We start from the raw sequence: 20,499 nt of genomic DNA, 5'->3' as shown, positions 1-20,499 counted from the left end.
ATAAGTAGTGCAATTTGTCTCTTAAAAAACATCAAACTTCATTAAAGAAAAAGAACAAATATGAAAAAGAAAAAGTCAAACATCCATCTTGAATTTTAAATAATTTAATTATTTTTAAAAAGGAAAAAAGAAATCATAAAAATTCAATCAATATGGAATAAAGAAAGTATTAATATGGTAAAAATAACAAACAAAATACATATATTTATTTATTACTCTCTCCGTCCTATTTTATATGTCACATTTTTACTTTGCACTTGCATTAAAAAATGATGTAACTTTATCCTTCTATCCTTATTTAGGTTTTCTTAAGTCAACTTTATAATAAATGATGAATACATTTTCAAGATTAATTAACTACTCTATCAAAAGTATAATAGGTAAAATATGATAATTAATATATAAATTTTATAAAATAATAAATATTGTGATCCAGCTATTATTAAAAAGGAATGACATATGTAAAAGTTAAACGAACGAAATGAGTATACGATAATTGTGTTTGTGTCACATTTATTAAGAATTACTGACAGCTCAAAATTTAAAGCAGATGTAATTAAATTAAAATAAGAAAGAGGTGAAGAAATGGGAATTGGGTGAAGAGAATAATATTTGGGAAATTGGGAGGGCAAGCGTGTGGCACGCGGGCAACGCACAACAATACGCATTGCCTTCACAGTCTTCCATGATCCGGTCAAACACAACTCCTTTGCTTCTAAGTAATTTTAGTTATGGAAAATTAGGGGTTTGTTCCTGAGATCAAATAATAACTTTGTAATAAAATTTAACATTAAGTTCATTTTATGTTTGGTTTGAGATATTAATTAATTGATTATTTTTATTAAAATGATGGAATTACTATCTTATTTAGAAAGCAATAAAATAATTTAGGAAATAAATCAAAAGTAGGACATGTAAGTTATTTAGGATTTAATATTTGGTATTTATTAAATCCAACTAGTTAGAATTTATTTATCATAATTTAAAGGGTTGAGAAATTTAAAGAAACGTAACTGATAAATGGAAAAAGGCAAATATGAAAAAACATAAGTTTCGTGGTATATGAACTCAAAAGTTTCCAACAAAAAAAAACAAAAATGAAAAAAAAAAAAAAAAGAGAGAGAGAAAGGCAATCTTAAAATTAAAATAACAATTACCTGGAAATTCAAAATAGAAGAAAGATTCTATCTATATATAAAAGGAGAAGAAAAAGTGACACGTGTCAGCACCACAAAATTTGTAGATATATTAAATAATAAATAACAATTTAAATAACAAAACATTTTTAAAAAAAACAGAAATTAAAAATAGTTTTTAAAAAATTGTTTATGTTAAAAACTGTTTTAACGTAATCTTATTTTTTTGTTTAAATAAAATGAATATTTTTGTTCCTAATAAAATGCTAACTGCCTTTTTTTAAAATAAATTTTAAAAATATAAAAGTTAAAATTGAAACTAAAATTAAAATTATACATGATATATAGATAATGATGCTAAATTTTAGGTGCAAGTAACAACAAAATACTTAAAAATTAAATTCCTTTAAAAAATGAACAGTTTTTTAAAGATTTTTTTCCTTTTCTTTTAATAGACTATATTTCATACATAAAATAAATAAAATAAAATAATTCAAAGACCAAAAATAGGAACTTTAAAAATTTTCTACGACATAACTTTTAACAATATTAAAATAAACTCAAATTCATTTGCCATTTATTTGAAAATAAAAAAAAATCATTCTGCACCATAATTACAAATACCCAAAAAATATAAACCGCCAATTTATTTGAAGAAAATAAAACCTCTGCATAATAAATTTTACATAAAAAAAAAAATAGAACCATTTTTTTCTATATACAGAAACATATTGATAATAGACCATCTCATCCACATCTATCTATATATATAAAGAAAAATGGCATATGTATCATCACCACAATTAATCTTCAAATTTCAGTATTTAAAATCAAATTTAAAAAGAAATATGGTTTTTTTTTTAAAAACACATGTCAGTTTTTTTATACGATTAGAATGAGATATAATTTTAAATTTCAAAAACACTACTGCATTATTTTGAGGAGCATAAATAGGATGTCTCTCTAACAAACAAACAAAAGGCAACAAAGAGCATTCTTCTCTTTCCAAACAGGAAAACTACCGGATTGTGATGAGACCAGCAAAAAAAAAAAAATAGGTATAGTCGATCTCTTTCTTCTTCTTTTTCTTAAATATAAGCTTTTCTATTTCTTTCTTTTTCTTTAGGTTTTCTTATGAAATTGTTTTTTCTTAGATTAAAGATATGTAAAATCAATAATCTATATAATATTAATTTTATCAATATAATTTGTATGCAAGCCAATGTCTAGGAATGCCGCAGGAAATGTTGCAAAAGAATTTTGCAATGAAACAGAAAGATTAAAGCCGTATTATTGGAACATGGTTCTTCCTTAATAGTATTTATTCTTATAAAGAGTTTCTACTATTTATTGATGTAAAGTTGTTTCCGGATTTTAACTATATAATTTTATGTATATATTATTTATGATTGCTTAAAACAATAATACTTATATTTTATTTCGACTTTTTAGATAATACAAGTTTAGACTATCAAAACGGGGATGCCTACAACGAGATGATTTACGTTATACAAGATATTTCTGTAACTTTTAGGATTAAAATTTATATATGTCATATCCAGAAAAAAGCAGTATTTTTTAAAAATAATAAAATTATCTTTGAAAAAAAAAAGGTGTATTGGTAGTTAATTATTTCAAAATTAGTGGGATTAGTTTAAAATTTATGTATATGTGTAAACTTACACAGTAGTAACTATTATAAAATTTCGAATCCTAAAAAAATATTAAAAAACAAAACAAAAATACTTAAATTAAATTTCAAAATAGAAATGCTAATTTTTTTGGTTTTCAAGTTTAAAATAAAAAATTTTAACTTTGAAAATATAAAAATAAAAAACACACGAAAGTTTTGCATCTAAAATTTAGTTTTTGAGCCTAATTATTTTATAGAACTATCAAGCATTATCTAATTTTATGAAACTATCAAGTATTATCCTTAGAAATATCTTAATTTAAATTATTAAAACTAATTATATTTCCTCATATTATAAACCTACATATATAAGTTTCTTTTAAAATTCATCATTTAAATAATATTTAATATTTTGAAGTTTTATATCAATTTTTTTTTTGTTATTTGTATTTTAAAATAAATATTTTTTTAAGGAAAATACAGCATATAATCTCTATGTTTTATCCTACTTCTAAACAAATTGAAAAACTTTTTATTAATATTATTTAGATTATTTATTTAAAAAAACTAGGTATGGAAGTTTCTTTTAAAATTTATCATTTAATTATTTAAATATTATTGAATATTTTAACTTTTATATCAGTTTTTTTCTTATAAAACATAATCTATGTTCTATCTTTACTTTTATATATATAATTGAACTAATAATATAACCAATAATCTATATGTTCTATCTTTACGTATACGTAAAAAAAAAACGAACTAATAATAATGATAACAATAATAATAATAATAATAATAATAATAATAATAATAATAATAATAATAATAATAATAATAATAATAATATATTAATGTATTAAATTTTTTAAAAAAAACAACCAACTAAATATGTCGTTTTAATCTTATTTTGAAAAAAATAGTAATAATTATCCAACTAACTAGGATGTTTTTAAACTTCCCATTACACTCCCACTTCTAACCAAATTGAAAAACGTTTAAATTAAAATTATTTATTTAAAAAACCCCACGTATGGAAGTTTCTTTTAAAATTTATCATTTAAATATTATTTAATATTTTAAATTTTATTTCAGATTTTTTTATTTGCATTTTAAAATAAATATTTTTTTAATAAGATATAACCTATAATCTAAAAAATATAACTAATAATAATAATCCAAGTATAATGTTATGATAAACATAATTAAATGTCTTCTCTGTTTATTATTATTATTATTATTATTATTTATTTATTTTTACAGATTTTCAACCTTAGCACAAGATAACTAAGGAATCGTCATAGCAAAAATTATTAAAATGATAGTATTTATCACCATCATAAACATAGAAGGTATTAAGTTATGTTTTCATAATATTACTTTTAAAGGACAATCAAATTTCAAAATTGGAAAATAATTTTATGAGAAATAAAATTTAAACTTTTGAATTTAAGATACATAATATTTATGATCTAGCTAGCGTTAAATTCTATCTTGAACAATATCACTATTATAAGTCATTTAGCAAATTTAAGACTATTCCCAATATTATATAACAACATTAAATTAAGTTGAAAATAGCGATTTTAAAATATACGATAAGCTTTTAATTTTCAATTTTTACCTTTTTAAATTTGAATTCAAAGATAACTATAATTACATATAATAAGCTTTATCGGATAAAATTCAAATAAACATCCTTTCATTTATATCCATACGTTTTCTGATACAATTCAAATTAAAATTTAATATATCATCTACATACATTGATTAAATCTAATATAGTGATTGTACTAATTAAGATTATTTTTAATTTTATATTATATTTTACACAAATTAATACAATAAATAATATTTTGAATCTTTTAAATTTGAATAAACATATATAAAATGTTTCAACATGTTATTTAGTCTTATGATATCAAATATTTCATATGGAAGGTTAGAATTGATAAATTATTAACATAATTTTTTTATTCAAACTACATAAAAAGAATAAATTTTTTATATATATACACAAGTGTACTAATGATATTAATTTAATATTGCTCAAATACACAAGTTAATGATTTGTATTATTATATTGTTATTACAATAAATTAAATATATTATTTAAGTGCATTATACATTTTATTAGTTATTTTTAATTATAAAATTATTACATTTTAAATCATTCGCGCAACGCGCGGGCACGTATACTAGTGTGATCATAATAATCATGAACTTCACAGTATCCATATACAACAACCCTGCTCGACGTCAAAATTAAATCATCATTGTTAAACAAGAAATATAGATATCAAAAGATATGTTCATCACATTTTTTTACACAAATAAAAAATATTTGGAGAAATAAAATATTCATAAATATTTCAATACAGACTATGAAATTTTTTTACCTCATGTTATCTTCAATTTGATATAAAAAAAAAGTATTTCATGTGCACAACAAATCTAATCTTATTTGCACTTGTGTACAACAATCCCTTCATACGATCGGAAAAGCAATTCCTTCAAATAGCCTCTAAACTCTGTTTGTTGTACCTATATTTTCCAACAATTTCATATCAAAACTGAATATACATTTGTAAATACCTAAAAGTCTTATGAAAAGTTTTTTTAAAAAAGAAGACAAGCTCTTAATAGAGAAATTTTAAGAACAAAGCTCAAAGAATTGAACAAAACATTAACAGAGGAAATGAAAAAGAAGCTCAAACTCAAAATAAGACTCACCATTTGTGCTTAGAAACGATTGTAAGATCAATGGTGATCTTTGAACTTCTGTTTATAAGATATTACCCATTACACAGACTTTTGGACTTCTTATTAAATAAAATGAAAAGAAATAGTGAAAAAAGATAACTAAAAGTGGGAAAATCTGATATATATTTTTACCTTAATAATGGTAATAGAGTCATTTAATTTTACAAGGGTATTTTGGTATTTGAACTTTTAATTTGTGATGTTCCCACTTATAATAATACTAGTAAAGAAAGCCCGGGCGCTGCCCGGGCCCAACATTAATAAAGTTATATTGTTACTCTTTCCGTCCCATATTAGATGAGAATTTTACTTAAAAAAACTTTTTCATATTATTTGAGCACTTATTAAATTAGGATAGAATTAATTAATTCTTTTCCATTTTACCCTACAATTAATATGACCATTCCTATATTGTATGTGTATTTTTTGTAACTCATTTCAATGTGCATTGATATAAACAAAGGGTAAAATGGTGAAGTCTTCCAATGTATTAATGATTTCTTAATCACCGTGTAAAGTTGGAAGTGCCCATCTAATATGGGACGGAGAGAGTATAGTTTATGTATTGTTATAAAATTAGTAAAGATTGTTGTAATATATTTTGCTCATAAGTGAGCTAATATAAAAACTTATTTGTCATTTGTCTTTTTAATTTCAATTTCAAATAGCAAATAAATGTACCGATAAGATTGAGGGTAGGAATGAAACATATCTTTCTAAATTTAAGTAAAAATAAACAGAGTAGAAGTAACATTAGGGTTATCGATAGGATGATTCATTCGGTTATTTTTAAAAAAATTATATCATTCAATTTTTCAGCTATTTTATAATGTATAACCAAAATTAAAATTTTAAAATTATCCCAATCCTAATTTATGTGACACAAGCAGTACAAAAATTAGTCTTTTTTTTGTTGTCTTGTAGATATTTTAAGTTATTATTTATTGTAAATTATAGTACTTTTTATTAAAGTTTTTAATAACATATGTTACTTTTTATGTTTGAGAGTTAAACCAAATTTTTTTATATGTCTTTTAATTTTATATGTGTTTTGTCCTTTTCCATTTTCAAAAACTAATACTCTGTCCATTTCATTTTATATGTCATTTCTTTTTATAAATATATTGGTTATTCCCTCTTCTTATGTCATATATTATGAAATTTGAGAAGTTATTGAAATTTTTATATGATTCTAAAAATATTTTAAATTGTTAGCTATTGTGATTTGTAGTACCTTTTTTTTTACAGAATTTTGAAAATAATATTTATTACTCTCTTTGTTCTAATTTATGTGGCACATGCAAAATTTCAAATATTAACCATTTTTTATATGTCTCTTTACTATATTAAGTTGTTAATTATTGTATTTTATAGTACATTTTGAACTTAATTTTTAAAGAATATATGTTATTTTCCATGTCCCAATTTATGTGGCATTAATTGATAGATTTTTTGGAGTCGAGAGATTTTTTTTGTTAATTATTGTAATTTATAGTTTCTTTTTCGTCAATTTGAAACAATATATGTTCTTAATTGATAGATTTTTTGGAGCCGACAATTTTTTTTGTTAATTATTGTAATTTATAGTTTATTTTTCGTCAATTTCAAACAATATATGTTTATCATATAATCCATTTTATGTGGTAGCAATAGAATTTAGAGAGTCAATTAAATTTTTTATATAACTTTTAAATATTTAAGCTATTAATTATTGTAATGTATAGTATTACTTATATTATTTTTGAATATAAATGTTACCTTTTTTATCCTAATTTATATGGCATTGATAGAATTGAAAGTGTCAAATAATTGTTAATTATTGTAATATGATATGTAGTACTTTTTATGTAGTTTTTACTATTTTTAAGCATACTAAGTATAGTATTACTTATATTATTTTTAAATATATTTAAATCTACTACTTATATATATATATTTTTAGTAGATAAGTGTGAATGTGAGGGTATTTTTAAATACCCAAAATACCCTCACTTTCACACTTATCTAGTACTTATATTATACATTATATATATTATATAGTAATATTTTTTTAGTAGATAAGTGTGAATGTGAGGGTATTTTTAAATACCCAAAATACCCTCACATTCACATTTATGTTCAACCCTCTCCTTTTTTTTGGTGCCACGTGTCGAAAGAGGAGTGAATTTATTCACTCTTCTTATATAGTAATATGATGATTGTTTTAATGTCGCGAATAATTAATGCAGCCTTGAATTCTATTTTAACAATTTCATCAGTTGGCATTACCATAGAAATAAGCAACTTGTCTCTTGGATTGGAAACCATATGAAGTGTTCATCCACTATGGATTTGTAAAAACCTAAGATTTTGTCATCTTCAAGAAACTTCCGATTATGAATAAGAGAAAATTGCTTTGAGTTTACTCCTTGTTTGACCCAAATCCTTTATTTGACATCCTGGATAGTATCGAAAGTCCTTGAATAAACTGTAATTGCACAATTAGCCTCTCTTCACAAAAAATACCTTCGGGAATGAATTGTCGATATAAGCATGAAGGGTGGAGTTTTCTATAATGCCACAATCCATTAGCTTTTGTTCGTCGTTTGTTAGGCGAACATCTTTTGAAAATAGCAGTTGAAGACATTCTGGTATTCCCTCCTCATCATGTAATAAAGATTTCACATATCTGATACTATCTGATTCTTTAACTGTTATAGTGACTGTTTTAATGACCTTCACGTCTATAGTCATATGAAAGAGGATAAACAAAAACAAATTATGGTCCATAACGGTTTAATCAACTGTCAACATGTATTGTTGCAAATATTCTATAGTTCAATGAATTCAGTTTCAGCACAAGAACATTATTTAAACTGTATTTACAATCATAAACACCAGAAAACGAAAACATTCTAAAGCACAGACCAAAAGTACAGAGAATGCAATTTTTTAAGGTAAAACTCATGTAGTCAACAATGCAATTGTATATTCGGTTTGCATGTTCAAAGGATTCGGATTGAACTCCTATAGCTTTCACTCAAACCCTACATATGAATAGATTAAATGGGATTGTGGTAGATTCCAAACTAGAACTCATATTCCTAAAATCCTAAATCCGCCAAAGGTGGATGTAGAGCATCAGTTATAGATTTATTTGAACATATACCTCATAACTTTACCTTCGACTTTGTATATATGAGTTAAATGTTTTACTAAATAATTAATTTCGATTCCAAATAATCATATGAGTTAGGGTTGAATCCTATACTTCAAATCTTGGTTTTGATAGCAAATCCCACCATTTTATTTCAAAATTTATATCGATAATTACTTATATGTGTAATTAAACGTGGAATAACATTTTATCTCAGATTGTTACAAGGAGCAAACCTTTTTTTCTTTTTCATCTTCAACAACAAATCTCATGCGCTTCATGCTCGACTCCATCTTTTTCAAAGCTTTAAATCTCCTACAAAATAACACAAAAACAATAGAGAAAATGAGAAGAAGAAAAAAGGTGGTGTAAGAAGCAAGTATTCTAAGCACACAGAAGAACTTTAACTTTCTAGTACAATGTCTTATATATGTGTATGTACTCGGATCAGATCAACCTCAATTTGTTATAGGAAAAAATATTAAACATCAAAGAAAAATGTGAAAAAGATTAACTAATCTTATAATGTTAACATTCATTATGGAAAAAATGTTAAACCTCAAATTAAAATGTAAATAGATCTAGTAATATTATCATTACTCTTTTTTCCTTCTAAAAAACCAATTTAATTCTTAATTAAGTCACAATTAATCTTGAATGTGTGAATACGAATTGACTCGGACCATATCAACCAATAATTCGGGACTCCCGTGTGGAAGGACTCTCACTCAATGGATCAAAGGTTCATCGGGGATAACATGCTGATGACTTCCAAGAGCTCCTATTGGCGGAGTCATTTGGCACCTCGATGTTGACTCATCCCATCTTGAGGTTTAAGAAGATCAGATGAGTTGAGGATTTTGACTTATTTAGGATTTATTATTCAAGGATTTAGTGTCTTCAATGCCTGCTTTACGCTCATAACTAATGTTAATATGTTGATATGCAGCAATGAAGACTTTAGAGTGATGCAAGGATATTTAGAGATGGGGACAAAGATTGGTATGTGCCTCCTCATGAACGTCAAAAGCCTAAGGAACCAAGGCTGATCCTGAAAGCTTTCGGACCAAGGATATGCTTTTTTGTATAGTGAACAAGGTGGAAGGGTCGGACAAGGTATTTTATGGTTCACTTAACTCATAATGTGCTAAAAGTTACGGTCGTTTGAAGTTGACCCAAAACTTAAAAAAACTTACGAATGACTTGAATGGATTCTCTTTTAGTTCTTTTTAGAACTCAAGATGCTACATCTAGTGACCTTAACACTTAAGAAAATTTAAATTTCTCGGTAAAATCTTACTCACAGCGAAGAATGGTTTGAGTCTTAGCTCAAAAATTTCCCGGAGTGTTACACCTTCGAATAGAAAAAGTCATGTACTTCTCCCTTTCCTTAGAATAGAGAAAACACATACTTCTCCCTTTTCCCCTTAGAATAGATTCTTAGTTCTAGTCAAATGTGGGCATAATAAGGACCACGAAATTAATTACTATGTCTTCCTATAATGGAAATAATTTCAATTAATTAATTTGAATTATTCTTACCATAACAACTTACAAATCATTCCACTAGAAATTCGTAATTGCACTCCTCTATTTATATTTCGAAATTCTCTATTAAACACATATGTAGTTCTCCATGTTAAGATTACATTTACTAATCAATTAATTAAAATACTGACGAATTTAATTCAATGATCAATTTCCTTTAGAGCACTGCTTAACTTATTTCATGTGTCGGATTCATAAATCCACTTGTAAAGTTTGACACGATGAAAACTTATAAGCTTCTCAAAAAGACATATCATCAATCTCTATATCGAGACATGGATTCCATCAACTAACTTATTCTTTCACCAATATGCATTATCATCATCAAATCTACCAGACATATTGACCTATCTTAGAATCTCACTTTTTAATAAATCAAAATGATAATTAACATATACAGATCATAATAGTTAAATCAAGATTAAGAATATAAGTACAATTAATAGTTTAGAGGAGATGATTTTGTTTGTCAGTCTAAAGCAACTATCTCTACTTGGTCCCATTCATTACATACAAAATACACTAGCACAAGAAGTTGAAACTATACCATTCCCATAATCAAGATAAACTACATATAATCTTGTGCTACAATCGTACTGATGACATTTCCAATTCCCATCTTAGATTGTGAAAAAAAAAAATGTATACTTATAAGAACTGATGATTTAGTGTATGAGCTAAAACTCTATACACTAAATCATCGACTATAAACATCAATTGGAGGAAAAGCTATATGTACCCTATTAATGAAGTGCAAAACATGGAGTATCTAAATGCAATATTGGGTGGGGAAATAGGTGTTTTGCCAACAACATATTTAGGGATGCCTCTGGGAGCTAGTTCTCAGTCTTATGAGATCTGGAACAAGGTGGTAGAAAAGTGTGAGATGAAGTTAGCAAGGTGGAAATCACAATATCTGTCCAGAGGTGGGAGACTTACTTTGATAAATTCGGTCCTTGATTCCCTCCCAACTTATATGATGTCAGTGTTTCCAATTCCTCAGATAGTCATTGACAGATTGGACAAAATCATAAGAAAGTTTTTGTGGCAGGGAAATAGTGAGAAAAAGAGTTATAACCTAGTCAAATGGGATGTTGTAACAGTGGGTAAAAGACAAGGGAGATTGGGTATTAAGAACTTGAAAAATCAGAACAAGGCTCTCAGAATGAAATGGCCGTGGAGGTTTTGCAATGAAAATCAATCCTACTGGAAGGAAGTCATTAGTGCAAAGTATGAAGGGCAAGATTGCTGAATGACCAAAGTATGAAGGGCAAGATTGATGAATGACCAAAACTGTTACTACACCTTATGGAGGAAGTGTATGGAGGTCCATTAGATCCTTGTGGGATGATTTCAAAAAAAATACAAGGATCAAAGTGGCAAATGGGGAAAGAACTGACTTCTGGATGGATGTATGGCATAAGGCTGGCAGGCTAGAAAATTTGTTTCCAGATATTAGTACCTTAGTGTCACACCAACACAAGTCCATAGGTGATCACTGGTCTCTCCAAGGGTGGAACTTCATTTTTAGAAAACACTTAAATGATTGGGAGATGCAGAGAGTTACTGATTTTTACAACACCATTGGTCCACTCAATGGATTGGAAGGTTGTCAGGATACTTTATGGTGGAAGGGCAACAAAAAAGGTATTTTCAAGGTGAATTGTGCTTATAACTGGTTGAACAACTCCTACCAGTTGACAAGTAACTGGCCTTGGAAAGGAATATGGAAATCCAAAATACCCCTCAAAGTGTCATGTTTTGTGTGGTTATTGGTCAAGGAAGCAATTTTGACCCAAGACAACCTAATGAAGAGAAGGATTCCATTGTGCTCAAGGTGCCTATTTTATGGGGAAACTGTTGAGACAGTTAACCATCTTTTTTTACACTGTAGAGTAACTAGCCAACTCTGGAGACTATTCCTAAATCTCAAGGGCGTTTCATGGGTCATGCCAAGCAAGATCACTGAAACCATTCAAAGTTGGGAAGAAGCTGGAATGCAGTTTAAGAGCAGAGAGAGATGGAGAATTGTCTCTACTAGCATTTGGTGGGTAATATGGAAGGAGAGGAATTCCAGATGTTGTGATAGTACAGAAAATAGTATGGAAAAAGTCAAGCTTAATTGCTTGTTGCTACTGTGTTTTTGGTGTAATCAATTATACTCCACTGACACTATCTCCCTAATTGATGTACTAGACTCAATTTAGGATCAGATAGCTGGATTTGATGATCTCATTGTAAATATGGCTCAGTACTAGCTATGTATTGTTGTAGTAATATACAAAGTTACATGTTTCAAAAAAAAATCGACACCATAAATGAATATATGATCTATTAAAAATGAATAAATAATTATTCTATAATAAATATTGTATCTATACACATGGTTAATAGTATATATTCCCAACAAAATTTAGCCACGTCAACTTTAATCAGAAAGTGAAATTGGTGAATCCTATCAGAGCTTTTTGAATGAAATATTTCACCTCAATATATTATTGGAACATGAATAATAATAACAATTATCTACTCATAAAATTATAATGATGGTAAATTTTTCTCTAATGTTAAACAGATATATTCGAGCATTATGAATTAAATCATTTTTCATAGAGAACAATTTACCCCCGAAGTATAGTTCTCACCGCAAATGAGGATTAATTGAATTCAAAAGCGAGTAGTGTGTATTGTCTTGGAAACGCAAAAAATAAAACAATTATTTACACATACAACGTAACTACCTAAATCCAATTTTCAACACTAGTGTTTGGCATCAATTTATTTATCAAGTTAGTACTTCCATATAATTATTATTCCACTATTGGTGTTTATGAAACCAACATCCACAATGTAATGTCATTTCGACACTATAAGATACTTTTGACCTTCAATCATTGATCTTCATTGCCAAATCAAGCAAACAATTAAGCATGATATTCACTGAAAATCGGTGGTTATCACGACCCAATTTAGGAACGTGACCGGCGCTAAGGGGGAGAATCCCAAATTAAGCCTTACTAGAATTCTACAGAAAATCGGACAAAATTTCTTTTGTTTCTAGGCATATCCTAAATTTTTCCTGTCTCAATCCACAACACAACTAATATCAACTATAAGCCAAGATATAATATCCATTGATGATCTAATTTCCACGCAATAATACTAATTCATCTCCAAAATACGAAAAAAGAAGTTCAAAACTAGTCATTGGACTACAATACGAAGGAATAATCATGACTCAAATAAAAGAAATGACAAATGGAGCAACTCTAAGAGTTTTTAAAAAATAAAATAAATCATAGCAATTCAATATGTCTGCCACGCGAAGCAATGCGAGGCTCACCAGATATTATCAATCCACACTCTCTAATTAATGAGATCTTCTCTAATGTCACCTAAGTTCTCTGTAAAACCATTTAGTGAGGAGTGAGACACTAGCTCAATGAGTAATAATACTTAACCACAACCATTTTATTGAGGGAACAAGTCAGAAAACATGCTAGTATAATAATCAAAATGATGAAATCAATGCCCTTTCAGAAACGGTAACAATATTTAATCTTATTTGTCTCCTGTAAGCAAAATCAATGTGAACTTTTAGAAATAAACTTAGAAAACACTTTAATATCAATCTTATATTTGGGAGGTTTCTAAGGATGAATCATGTAATCATTGTGGCCTTATCTTTAAGAAGTAACCAATGACTGTGAACTCCTCATAAAGGAGTTAAATATTCATATTGGTAGATCCCTACTCGAGGGATATCGGTAACAATATGCTAGTTCTACATTTCCATTAGCAAGGGCTTTATCAGTAATCTGTAACTACAAGGTGCACTAGATCTAACGAACCTATCGTTAGCTACGGGATCCATCAAGGTCTACTCTCATTTATACTTTTCTTTGTAAACAATAAAAACATTTCAAAATGTTATAAGACATTTAAGTTCTTATCAAATCATAGTATATAAAACTATAATAAAAAACATACGTCAAAATAGTATTTCTCAAGTAAATGTTAAACTCTTTTGATAACGGTAATCATATCTCAAGTACCAATAAACATGCCTTATAAAAATGAGTTCATCTCAAATAACTATTTCGGTATCATATCAAATAAAAGACTTGTACCATATGCAAGTTCAAATCATTTCAGTAAATCATTCACATTATAAACCATGTATAAATCATGAATGTTATAAAACATAAATTATGGCAAGATTACTACTCACAGTACTCATCTTGACATACCAAGCTCGTCACTCGAATGGTCCGTATGAATTTGTTTGGTCAAACTATAAACACATTTATAACAATTTTGTGTTAACTCCTTCATTTAGGCTATTTCATGCTAAATTCAGAATACCCAACCCCATTTGGACTTCTTGATTGCCCACCAACTTGATGAACCATACATATTCAAGCAATGAGTAATTCAATTGGAGCAATAAGCTATTACCTTCATCTAATTTATCCATCCTATTCATCTAATTATATATCTGTAGTAATAAAATTTCCATCCCCCAAAGTAAACTACCTAGACTAGGAGTCTTAGAAGACCTGTTGAAGAAGAAAGAAAACAAAGATTTACCTCATACCTCTTTCTCCTCCTATGCCCCTCATAGTCCCACCCTTCAACTCTTTCTTCTCGTCCTTTCTCCTTCGATGGAAAAGAAATGCAACATCTAGGGTGTGTTTGGTATGAAGGAAAATGTTTTCCATGGAAAATGTTTTTCTAGAAAATGTTTTCTTGAAAAACAAGTTGATTTTTGACTTATTTTCTCATGTTTGGTTGGTGAGTAGAAAATATTTTTCGGAAAATATTTTTAGTGTTTGATTTATGAATGAATTTTTTTCTTTTGAGAAATATCTTTTATTTTTACTAGGGTAGAAAATAACTTTTGAAATTGAAAATATTTTTTAAAAACAAACTTAAATTTTTTTTTGGGGGTGGGAGTGGGGGGGTGGTAGGGGGTGGATTGAGGGTAGGGGTGAAAAATTGAAATTTTGAAGTTGAAAATATTTTTTAAAAACAAACTTAAATTTTTTTTGGTGGTGGGAGCTGGTAGGGGGTGGGTGGGAGGGGGGTCGAGGATTGGGGTGAAAAAATAAAATTTTGAAGTTGAAAAGGAGGGTCAAGGGTAGGGTGAAAAAATGAAATTTTGAAGTTGAAAATACTTTTTAAAAACAAACTTAAATTTTATTTTTTTTTGGGGGGGGGGGGGGGCTGGTAGGGGTGGGGTGGGTGGGGGGCTGGGTAGGAGGTGTGTGAGGGGGGGGTCAAGGTAGGGTGAAAAAATGAAATTTTGAAATTGAAAATATTTTTTAAAAACAAACTTAAATTATTTTTTTTGGGGTAGGGGTGGTGAGTAGGGCGTGGGTGGGTTGGGGGGGATCGAGTGTAGGGGTGAAAAAATAAAATTTTGAAATTGAAATATTTTTTAAAAACAAACTCAATTTCTTTTTTTTGGGGGGACGGGGGCAGGCCGGGGAGGGGGCGTGGGTGATCGAGGATCGGGATGAAAAAATAAAAAGTTGAAGTTGAAAATATTTTTTAAAAACAATTAAAAATTGATAGGGGGGGCGAGGGTAGTGGGTGGGGGTAAAAAATAAAAAATTGAAATTAGAAATATATTTTAAAAATAATTTTTAATATTTTTTTGGGAGGGGGTGGGGGTAGGGGTAGGGATGAGGGTGGGTAAAAAAATTGAATTTAAAAACAAGCTTTAAATTATTATTTTTTTTTGGGGGGGGGGGGGGGCTGGTTTGAGGGTAGGGATAAAATAAATTGATTTTTTCAAAAAAAAAGTAATTATAGTTTGAAGTTGGAAGAGAATTTTGGAAAATGTTTTCCTTAAGTTTTGAAGGGAAGTCATTTTCCTTAAATTTGAGGAAAATGAGTTGATTTGGAAAACATTTTCCAAAACATTTAACCCAACCAAACATGAGAAAATTGGAAAACATGTTTTCCTTCATACCAAACACACCCCTAGTGTTCGTTTCCTTTTTCTTACTTTTTCAAAGTGGTGAAGGAATATTGAAAGGGTAAAACCCTTCCCCTGTAAGTATAATGGGCAAAAGCCCTCTTTCTTTTAATTTTTTTTCTATTCCTAATAATCTAGTCCCTTACTCTTTCTTTCTTTCTTTTTTTTCAAAGAAAAGACATAATTGTCCTTATTTTTACCGCTTTCTCTTCTCTTCCGCTTCAGAGGTTAATCAATAGGGAAATCCGCATATTTTTGATCTTCCTCTAAAAAATTCTTTTTCATGGGCATCTTCTATTCAAAAGGATCTTACTCAATTCAATAGAATCTTAACTTCTACTCCACTTTTTTTCTTTTCAAGTTAAATTGTACATATAGGGTATTACATTCTACCCACCTTCAGAAATTTTGTCCCCGAATTAAACAAGTTTGTACCTGTAGGCTGAAACAAGAGAGGATACTTGACTCGCATATCATTTTCCAACTCTCAAGTAACTTCTTTAATTGTGTGGTTTTTCTACAAGACTTTTACGGATAAATTTTGATCCTAACCTTTTTTACTTGTTTGTCAATAGTAGCCACTGGTTCTTCGGCATAAGTCCACTTCTCCTCAAGTTGTATAGTTTGTGCTTCAAGCACATGAGAAGAGTCTGACATACATTTTCTTAGCACACACGACATACTGGGCAAGTAAAATACATCACAAAAGGAAATGCTAAATGACACAACACCACTCTCATAGGGCCAAGAAGTTTTTATATGATCTTATAAATTTTGAGCTCAATTTTCCTCCTCTCTTTTTTTCTCCGAATCACTTCACTTCATTTGCTAAGGGACTCTTAGGAAGATTTGGTCCCCAACTATGCATTCTAAATTCCATTTCCTCTTATATGTATAAGACTTCACCTACTTGAATTGTGAGCAACTTTTGTCTGATTAATTGAACCTTGTCCCTAGCTTCCTCTAACAAGTTTAGGTAGTCCCAAATTTAAATATATTTGCCACGTCAACTTTGAACCATTTGATGGAGAATGACATCTTCTAGCATACTAGGCTTCTTATAGAGACCTCTAAAAGCTTGACTAAAAGTTATTATTGTACGCAACATCGGCTATTGGTAAGTAAATATCCCAACTACACTTAAAATCAAGAATACAAGCTCATAACACACCCTCTAATATTTGTACAGTACGCTCAGACTGCCCGTTTGTTTACGAATCAAATGTAGTGATAAAATCTATTTATGTACCCAATATTTCATGGAAAAATTCACAACAACAGGAAGCAAACAGTAATACTCTGTCAATTATGATGGACACTGAAACTCATGGAGTCAAATAATTTTGGTCATGTAAATTTCTGCAGATGTTTCTCCATTTATCTAGTTTTGAACAGCAAGAAGTGTGTTGACTTTGTAATTCGATCTACAAATACCCACATAGGGTCATAACCTCTAAGGGGTCGTTTGGTTTGAAAATGAGTTATGATGGGATAAGTTATGTTGGGATAAGTTATGTTGGGATTAGTTATGATGGGATAAGTTGTGTTGGGATTATTTTTTATTGAGTGTTTGGTTTGTTGTATTCAAAATAATAAATTTTAAGAACAATTTATTTGTTTACAAAAATGCCCTTCATTAATGTAAAAAGTGATATAACAAAGGGTTGAAAGAGACATTTTTGTCATTTACCTATTTTATCCCGGGATAAGTTATCCCGGGATTACTATACCACCCAAGGAGAGGGATAACTTATCCCGGTACTAATTATTAATCCCGGGATAAGTTATCCCGAACTTGCCAACCAAACAACAAAATAAGCGGTACTATAATTTAATCCCGGGACTATTTGTTATTATACCTCACACCAAACGAGCCCTAAGTGTTTGTGCTTATAACCCGGTCATAAAACCAATAGTAGCTCTTTCCAATTTACCTCCTGAACCTCAAACTACAGTAATAGTCTTGTATGTTGCTTATACAAATCTTTAACAAGTTCACAGGCCAACCAACTAGAAGTAAAGTAAGCAATATATTTGTTTATATATTCTCACCATTACAATCACTTTAGGTAATGATATGCCTTAGTGGATCCAGAATCTACAATGTATTTAAAGTTATGGGTTCCGCAAGAATAATCTCTCTCTCACCATCTATGTTCGATTATCACAATCAACCACTTACTCCAAAAGCAACATATTGTTAATACTCATATTCTTGTCTTTACTCACAAGAACATTATTCAGTATTCACAAAATTTCCATCCTTGTATTAGGTGACCTCAATGGGTTCTACCAATAAAGACTTAGCCTGAACAAAAGCTAACAATATCTTTGAGTTTCTCACACTAATTTGATACCCATATCCTCGAGTGTATGCATATCTTAGGTGAAAAGTATATTTGCAAGAGTTATATGTCAATTAGCTCATGGATTTGCCTCTCAATGCATCTGCCTTAACGTGGTCATTTTCCAGATGACACTGAATAGTGAATTTAACAGTCATCGAGTAGTTTCCTCTGGTGGTGTAGATTGAAGAATCAAATCTTTCTACTTGAACATAAATACAAAGCTCTTGTAGTCTATAAAAATCTCATCGGTTTCATGGTATAAATAGCACATCTAAACCTCTACCATTATCTTCAAATTATGAGTGGAATAGTTCTACTCCTACCAATTTAGTTTCCTCAAAACATAAGCTATTACACGACCATTTTATATAATAACAGATTCTAATTCCATCCTTAAAGCATCACAAAGCACCATGAATGCTCCAATGCTAAGAATAGCACTATCACTGGTATAATGGTCAATATGTCTTGAGCTTATAAAGCTCTACTCACATTCCAACATCTACTGAAATTTGTTTCTTTTCTTTTTTATAACTTGGTCAGTAACGCAACAATTCTTTAGAACTACTCCACCAAACATTTATAGTACAATGTCAAGTGATTCTATCTTTTCAGTACACCTAATAATTTCAATTCGTTGATACACTAATTTACAATTACAAAACTCGACATAAAGTTGATATTCTTGTCATTTTTGATATACCATCCAGAGATGATCCTTGTGTTCATTATAGCTATGAGAATAGACTTGGATATAATTTAAACATTGGCACTGAAAGATTCATAATTTTCAACTCTTTAGTAAAATTCCAACAAAAGAAAAATATCCCACGGGAGTAGGAACCAGTAAAATTCATAATTTTGAACTCTTTAGTAAGATTCCCATAGCAGGTTCTTAGTTTTGGTCTTTTGAATGAATGTTTGATCGTTCACTAATCACGTTATATATTTCCAATCATTTTAGCAATGTCAACTACCTCAAAGTACGCTAATGTCTTCATATAAAAGGTTTTTAAAGGGGCTAACCAACCTTCCAACAAATCTGTAAATCTTAAAAAACTCTAGTCAATCGAAAAATCTAGAGTAATATATCAATTCAATCCATCTTTTTGAACTAATTTCTTAAGCCTATTATCAAGTTACTCACTTTTAACGGTCTAGAAGGAAAAAAATCATAAATAACTTAGGGAATCGCCTTAATTTGTTGGTGTTCCCCTACTAGTATCTCGATTAGTATAATATCATGTCATGTATTTAGTCATGCATCGTCGGAACGTTGCCAAATTTACAGTACTCTTGTTGGAACATGTTAGAGCTCATAAAGTTTTAAGTATTTCACCCCAAGAATCTTTACCGAAAATCTCTAAGGATTTTTAAGTTGTTAGAACCTACGAATCTAGGAGGTTTCATCTTTAGAAACTCCTAAGCATACTTTTTTTGAAAGTTTGAATCTTTGTAGTTGCTTGAAGATGGTCTTGGGACCTATTTGGTGCCTGACTCCATTCATTATGTCCATTAATATCTCTAAATCATTACAGGAACATACGTGTCTTAACAGTAACATTCTCATATTGTTAAAGTGATAGAGTAGTGCTCTTTCCAGACGAGATATATATTACATTTCACATATGTGCACAAAATCCCTCAAAGTGGCATAATGACCTCTTTCTTGGCCTTTTCAACTACTTCAGTAAACTCCCCTTAATTGGAAGAGATAGATGTTTACACGGTGACCATTGAAGACTCCAAACCTTTGGACTATTCTTGTTATTGGGTGACTAAATTCAAAATGTGTTATGGAAAGATAAACAATGTTAGATTCATATAGTTAACCTTATGAGTCGCACACATAAGGAGGAATGAGACAGAAAGACAAACACATCCTATCACGTCTTTGCAGAATCACGATTGTAGATATGGACAACAACGTAACCATAATTGAGATTCTACTA

This window comes from Solanum verrucosum, unplaced genomic scaffold, assembly GCF_900185275.1.
Source record: "Solanum verrucosum unplaced genomic scaffold, falcon-dt-bn FXZP01000296.1, whole genome shotgun sequence".
NCBI classification, from domain to species: Eukaryota; Viridiplantae; Streptophyta; class Magnoliopsida; order Solanales; family Solanaceae; genus Solanum; species Solanum verrucosum.
This window is presented reverse-complemented; position numbering follows the sequence as displayed.